This window comes from Oncorhynchus clarkii, chromosome 19 (assembly GCF_045791955.1).
Source record: "Oncorhynchus clarkii lewisi isolate Uvic-CL-2024 chromosome 19, UVic_Ocla_1.0, whole genome shotgun sequence".
Lineage (NCBI taxonomy): Eukaryota > Metazoa > Chordata > Actinopteri > Salmoniformes > Salmonidae > Oncorhynchus > Oncorhynchus clarkii.
Genome location: NC_092165.1, coordinates 32765907 through 32773900, shown reverse-complemented (window position 1 = coordinate 32773900; position 7994 = coordinate 32765907).

Genomic DNA, 7994 nt, shown 5'->3' with positions numbered 1-7994 from the left:
GAGACTATCCTTCCAACGGGACATTAAAAACTGTAATATCTTATGTTTCACCGAGTCGTGTCTGAACGACGACACGGATAATGTACAGTTGGCTGGGCATCGGTAGGACAGCAAATTTTCCCCCTCAGGAGACTGAAAAGATTTGGCATGGGTCTCCAGATCCTCAAAAAGTTCTACAGCTGCACCATCGAGCGCACCCTAACTGGTTGCATCACCGCTTGGTATGGCAACTTCTCGGCATCCGACTGTAAGGCGCTAGAGGGTAGTGCGTACGGCCCAGTACATCATTGGGGCCAAGCTTCCTGCCATCCAGGACCTGTACAAAGTGGTGTCAGAGGAAGGCCCAAAAAATTGTCTAACTCCAATCACCCAAGTCATAGTCTGTTCTCTCTAATATCGCATGTCAAGCGGTACCGGAGCGCCAGGTCTAGGTCCATAAGGCTCCTTAACATCTTCTCCCCCCAAGCCATAAGACTGCTGAACAATTAATCAAATTACCACCTTTTCCATTTGCATTGGCACCCCCAAACCTCTATGTTTTTACACTGCTGCTGCTCGCTGTTTATTATCTATGCATTGTCACTTTACCCCTACCTATATGTACATATTACCTTGACTAACCTGTACCCCCACACACTGACTCAGTATCGGTACCCCCTGTATATAGCCTCAGTATTGTTATTTTGTGATACATTTTAAAACTTTACATTTTACACTCTACATTTTAAAACTTTAGTTTATTTAGTAAATATTTTCTTAACTCTATTTTCTTAAAATAACATTGTTCTTAAGGGCTTGTAAGCATTTCACTGTAAGCTCTACCTGTTGTGTTCGGCACGTGAAAAATCAAATGTTTTTTGATTTGAGAGGAGGAAGGGGAATATTTCATTCCATTACAGTAGTGGTGATCCAGCTGTGATTCAGACCGTCATTTCTCACACGCATGATGCTCGTGATTTCCTTAGCTCCTCTCTGAAGAGTTTTTGACATAACTGGTTACATAAAAGGTATTGATGTCCAAAACAATTCTAAAGAAATTAGAAATATGGTATATAGATCCAACACAATTCTCTAGATTTGACCCATTGTTTTTGTAGATACAGTATTTGAAAAGGAATGATATTGGTATTGGAAACAGAATCTCAAATATGTGCTTCCTATGCCAGTCCATTCCATCCCAGTGGATGAGATTACATAAAAATAAAGGTATTACCATTTCACTGTAAAAGTTTATGATCTTCCTGTTGAGCGTGACCCCAGAGAACTGTAAATTGTAATTGTGTGGCATTGTTTTCCACTGGTGGGCATCTAGCCTAAACTGTGGGTGTTGCTAGTTTTCCAATGTTGTCAATAAACACATAATGCCTTATTCTGACAGCCCAGATAATCCAGGGAATTGCTTGCCAACTAACAGGCCAAAGTGGAGTGAATTTAACCTATCCCCGCCACTTCCCTCTAAGCACCCCTTGCTTCACCCAGCTGTGTGGAAGAAGGAACGCTTGGAAGACAGAACCCTGGTTAATTATGCATTGCTATGTTGGTACTGTATTTATAGAGCATTTACGCGAATGGAAAGCAGAGAGTGCGAGAGAGATGCAGTGAGCCTTTTGTCTCTAAGTGTTTTAAGTTTATAATGAACAGGCTCTGGTTCGAGAGAGAGACAATTTTCCTGGCTGGGGCACATTCCACTTTGCCCTATTTAAAACATTTTTTAACCTTTATTTAACTCGGCAGGTCAGTTACGAACAAATTCTTATTTTCAATGATGGCCTAGGAACAGTGGGTTAACTGCCTTGTTCAGGGGCAGAATGACAGATTTTTACCTTGTCAGCTCGGGGCTTCAATCTTGCAACCTTTCAGTTACTAGTCCAATGCTCTAACCACTAGCCTACCTGCCACCCCGATTGATTAGGTGGCTGAGCGATGGAGGGCTAGGCTAATAGGGGTGCAGCTATCTGCGTAGTTAAAGAATTACATTCAGATTGGTGCTCCTCGAAAAATGCTAGTCTCCAAAAATGACCTTGGAATTACCTCAATCTAGGAATATAGCATAGCTTCTGATAGGGTAATTGACATCATTTGAGTCAATTGGAGGTGTACCTGTGGGTGTATTTCAAGGCCTACCTTCAAACTCAGTGCCTCTTTGCTTGATATCATGGGAAAATCAAAAGAAATCAGCCAAGAAAAATTGTAGACCTCCACAAGTCTGGTTCATCCTTGGGAGCAATTTCCAAACGCCTGAAGGTACCATGTTCATCTGTACAAACAATAGTACGCAAGTATAAACACCTTGGGACCACGCAGCAATCACTGCTCAGGAAGGAGACACGTTTTGTCTCCTAGAGATGAACATACTTTGTTGCGAAAAATGCAAATCAATCCCAAAGCAACAGCAAAGGACCTTGTGAAGATGCTGGAGGAAACAGGTACAAAAGTATCTATATCCACCGTAAAACGAGTCCTATATCGACATAACCTGAATGTCCCTTCATAGAAGAGTGCAAACTGGCTCTAACCAGAATAGAAAGAGGAGTGGGAGGCCCCGGTGCACAACTGAGCAAGAGGTAAGCACATTAAAGTGTCTAGTTAGAGAAACTGACGCCTCACAAGTGCTCAACTGGCAGCTTCATTAAATAGTACCCACAAAACACCCGTCTCAATGTCAACGGTGAAGAGGCGACTCCGGGATGCTGTCCTTCTAGGCAGAGTTCCTTTGTCCAATGTCTGTGTTCTTTTGCCGTCTTAATCTTTTATTTTTATTGGCCAGTCTGAGATATGGCTTTTTCTTTGAAACTCTGCCTAGGAGGCCAGCATCCCGGAGTCACCTCTACACCGTCGACGTTGAGACTGGTGTTTTGTGGGTACTATTTAATGAATCTGCCAGTTGAGGACATGTGAGGCATCTGTTCCTTAAACTAGACACTCTAATGTACTTGTCCTCTTGCTCAGTTGTGCACCGGGGCCTCCCACTCCTCTTTGTATTCTGGTTAGGGCCAGTTTGCAATTTCTTGCGTGGAATAGCCTTCATTTCTCAGAACAAGAATAGACACGAGTTTCTGAAGAAAGTTATTTGTTTCTGGCCATTTTGAGCCTGTAATCGAACACACAAATGCTGATACTCCAGATACTCAACTGGTCTAAAGAATGCCCGTTTTATTGCTTCTTTAATCAGCATAACAGTATTCAGCTGTGCTAACATAACTGCAAAATGGTTTTCTAATGATCAATTAGCCTTTTAAAATGATCAACTTGGATTAGCTAACACAACGTGCCATTAGAACACACGCCTATGTAGATATTCCATTAAAAATCAGCCGTTTCCAGCTACAATGGTCATTTACATTTCCAGCTACAATGGTCACAACATTAGCCATGTCTACACTGTATTTCTAATCAATTTTATGTTATTTTAAATGGACAAAAAATGTGCTTTTGACAAAACAAGAACATCTAAGTGACCCCAAACTTTTGAACGGTAGTGTGTATACATATATATATATACACAGTGGGGCAAAAAAGTATTTTGTCAGCCACCAATTGTGCAAGTTCTCCCACTTAAAAAGATGAGAGAGGCCTGTAATTTTCATCATAGGTACACTTCAACTATGACAGACAAAATTAGGGAAAAAAATGGTGGAAAATAAGTATTTGGTCAATAACAAAAGTTTATCTCAATACTTTATTATATACCCTTTGTTGGAAATGACAGAGGTCAAACGTTTTCTGTAAGTCTTCACAAGGTTTTCACACACTGTTGCTGGTATTTTGGCCCAGTCCTCCATGCAGATCTCCTCTAGAGCAGTGATGTTTTTGGGCTGTTGCTTGGCAACACGGACTTTCAACTCCCTCCAAAGATTGTCTATGGGGTTGAGATCTGGAGACTGGCTAGCCCACTCCAGGACCTTGAAATGCTTCTTCCGAAGCCACTCCTTTGTTGCCCGGGCGGTGTGTTTGGGATCATTGTCATGCTGAAAGACCCAGCCACGTTTCATCTTCAGTGCCCTTGCTGATGGAAGGAGGTTTTCACTCAAAATCTCACGATACATGGCCCCATTCATTCTTTCCTTTACACGGATCAGTCGTCCTGGTCCCTTTGCAGAAAAACAGCCCCAAAGCATGATGTTTCCACCCCCATGCTTCACAGTAGGTATGGTGTTCTTTGGATGCAACTCAGCATTCTTTGTCCTCCAAACACGACAAGTTGAGTTTTTACCAAAAAGTTATATTTTGGTTTCATCTGACCATATGACATTCTCCCAATCTTCGTCTGGATCATCCAAATGCTCTCTAGCAAACTTCAGACAGGCCTAGACATGTACTGTCTTAAGCAGGGGGACACGTCTGGCACTGCAGGATTTGAGTCCCTGGCAGCGTAGTGTGTTACTGATGGTAGGCTTTGTTACTTTGGTCCCAGCTCTCTGCAGGTCATTCACTAGGTCCCCCCGTGTGGTTCTGGGATTTTTGCTCAACGTTCTTGTGATCATTTTGACCCCACGTGGTGAGATCTTGCATGGAGCCCCAGATCGAGGGAGATTATCAATGGTCTTGTATGTCTTCCATTTCCTAATAATTGCTCCCACAGTTGATTTCTTCAAACCAAGCTGCGTACCTATTTCAGATTCAGTCTTCCCAGCCTGGTGCAGGTCTACAATTTTGTTTCTGGTGTCCTTTGACAGCTCTTTGGTCTTGGCCATAGTGGAATTTGGAGTGTGACTGTTTGAGGTTGTGGAGAGGTGTCTTTTATACTGATAACAAGTTCAAACAGGTGCCATTAATACAGGTAACGAGTGGAGGACAGAGGAGCCTCTTAAAGAAGAAGTTACAGGTCTGTGAGAACCAGAAATCTTGCTTGTTTGTAGGTGACCAAATACTTATCTTCCACCATAATTTGCAAATAAATTCATTAAAAATCCTACAATGTAATTTTCTAGATTTTTTTTCTAATTTTTTTCTGTCATAGTTGAAGTGTACCTATGATGAAAATTACAGGCCTCTCATCTTTTTAAGTGGGAGAACTTGCACAGTTGGTGGCTGACTAAATACTTTTTTCCCCCACTGTATATATTAGAGGATTCAAATGATGCAGACAATTACATTGATGGAAGCTACAATCTATCCACAATATTAAAGCTGAACTAAAAAAAAAATAGAAAAAAAATACTGCTAGAGTCAACCAATTAAGCTCAACACACTATCACAGCTTATTGTGAAATATATAAATTACTTATTAGAAATTTGTGACAGGCGCACACACAAAAAAAGTTAATTTTGTGTGTGTTACTCGATTTTCCTTCTTCATAGCACATTTGTGTACATTGCACAAATTCACAAATATGTGGCTAACATTAGCTGGGGCAGCACGGTAGCCTAGTGGTTAGAGTGTTAGAGTGTTGGACTAGTAACTGAAAGGTTGCAAGTTCAAATCCCTGAGCTGACCAAGTTCAAATATGTCGTTCTGCTCCTGAACAGGCAGTTAACCCATTGTTTCTAGGCTGTCATTGAAAATAAGAATTTCTTCTTAACTGACTTACCTAGTTAAATAAAATAGCTAGACTAGCTAGGTGGCTAATGTTAGCTGGGCTAGCTGGCTTAACATGTTAGCTGGCTTAACATGCTAGATAAGTAGTTAAAGGGTTAGCTAATATGCTAAGTAGTTACAAAGTAGCGAAAATGCTATTCATGATGAGATTCGAACCCATAACTTTTGTGTTGCTTGATGTTCGCATTATACGCCCACCCGACCAACTACTGTCCTTATCTGTGATTGAAATTCACTGTATAGAAGATTGTGTACTGCAAACATGTACTCGTCACAAATTTCCAATAAATTATTATTATTTCACAATCTGTGATACTGGGTTGTTGATTCTATAGATAAAGTATGACCTTTAAATAAAAGACAAATGTTGCCCATGTTAATAAGTTGAATTTCAATAATTTAACCAAACATTCTATGTGGAATAAAGACATGCTTTTCTTTCCAATTGATTTCCTTTATTCATTTTGTCTCTCCCTCCCTCTCACAACAATATGACTATGCATTCTGTACTAGTAGGATTGAGCATAATAGCTATGTGGCAAGAACAATCCATTCAATAAAAATGTACATAAAGTATACAATATTGCTTTTGTTGGGACTTACACAATGCTGTGCCTTACAAAAGTAAGATATTGTCAAAAGAGCGCCCCTCATCTGTAAAATAATACACAATAGCTGGGAAATATTTTGCTGTTGCCAATGGTTACCTTCAACAGTTCAAACAGGGGCACATTGGGTTTCTCATTCCTCCATTAGTTTCTAGGCAACATATTGCTTCACTTCCTCTTTCATACGGTCACACTGACACTCTAGTAAGGCAACACAAATAAACATCCTGTTTCTCAAAGAGACTACTGAACAAAAATATAAATGCAACATGTAGTGTTGGTCCCATGCTGAAATAAAAGATCCCAGCAATTTTCCATCCACACAAAAAGCTTATTTCTGTCAAATTGTGCACACATTTGTTTAGTGAGCATTTAGTGAGAATTTCTCCTTTGCCAAGATAATCAATCCACCTGACAGGTGTGGCATATCAAGAAGCTGATAAAACAGGATGATCATCACACAGGTGCACCTTGTACTTGGGACAATAAAAGGTCACAAAAATGTGCAGTTCTCACACAACTCAATGCCACAGATGTCTCAAGTTGAGGTAGCGTGCAATTTGCATGCTGACTGCAGGAATGTCCACCAGAGCAGTTGCCAGAGAATTGAATGTTAATTTCTCTACCATAAGCCGCCTCAACGTAATTTTAGAGAATTTGGCAATACATCCGGCCGGCATCTCAACTGCAGACCACGTGTATCCACACCAGCCCATGACCTCCACATCCGGCTTCTTCACCTGCTGGATGGTCTGACCAGCTGATGAGTATTTCGGTGTGTAATAAAGCCTTTTGTGGGGAAAACTCATTCTGATTGGGTGGAGCCTATGCCCTCCCAGGCCCACCCATTGCTGCGCCCATGCCCAGTCATTTGAAATCCATAGATTAGGGCCTAATTAATTTATTTCAATTGACTGATTTCCTTATAGGAACTGTAACTCAGTAAAATCGTTGAAATTGTTGCATGAGGCTGTTCATATTTTTGTTTAGTATATTATTACAATAGTTACTATATGCCTGACATCCTTGGATTGATTATACAGTATTGCATACAATTCACTAAATATTAGTAAGTATTGTCTTGACTTAAATATGGTCACACTGTCAACAACGCTACATGTAGCTGTTCTAAATGTATTAGTGTAACAGCTCCATTTGTCAATGTCGTTGAAATGACCATATCAAGACATTACTTATCAATACTGTATGTCATTGTTCAAACAGCTAAAACAAAGTCTGCTAAAATGACAGGATTTTACTGTACATCTGTGGGTAAAGGAAAACATCTGCAATGCTGAAAATCTCCCCACAAAAGGCACTGCAGTGAAAGCAACCTTTATAACAGTCGTGTCATTATGACATAACATAAGCCTAACAATTACAATGGGTGGTTGAAAATCTGCTTTATTTATGGCAGACAATTCCTTGTTTTTCCCCACAGTTGGATATGAAACTATGTTCTTAAGAAACTAAGTTCTTGTAGAAAAAGTCCACTGTGCTCCAAGATAAACACTAAGGGAGGACTTCTGAAACAAAAGCTGTACCGTGGCTCCATCAAACATTGATGTCTAACTATATTGTATGTCTCAGCTACAGCATTCTTGTTGCTTGTTAAATAAACATACAAATATTGACCTCAAAACAGAAAATCAACATTGTTTCTGATATTATAATGAGCAAAATATTTGTACTGCCAGATTGTCCGGTCCAACTTCATGATTTGCTGTGGGGCAGACAGGCAGGCAGGATTGTAATCACATTAACCAGGTGAAGCTTTATCAATAGGGATAAGGATTGTCTTGCTGGTTCAAGTGCAAGCCATGTGCTGATCTCCTTGTGGATGTCAA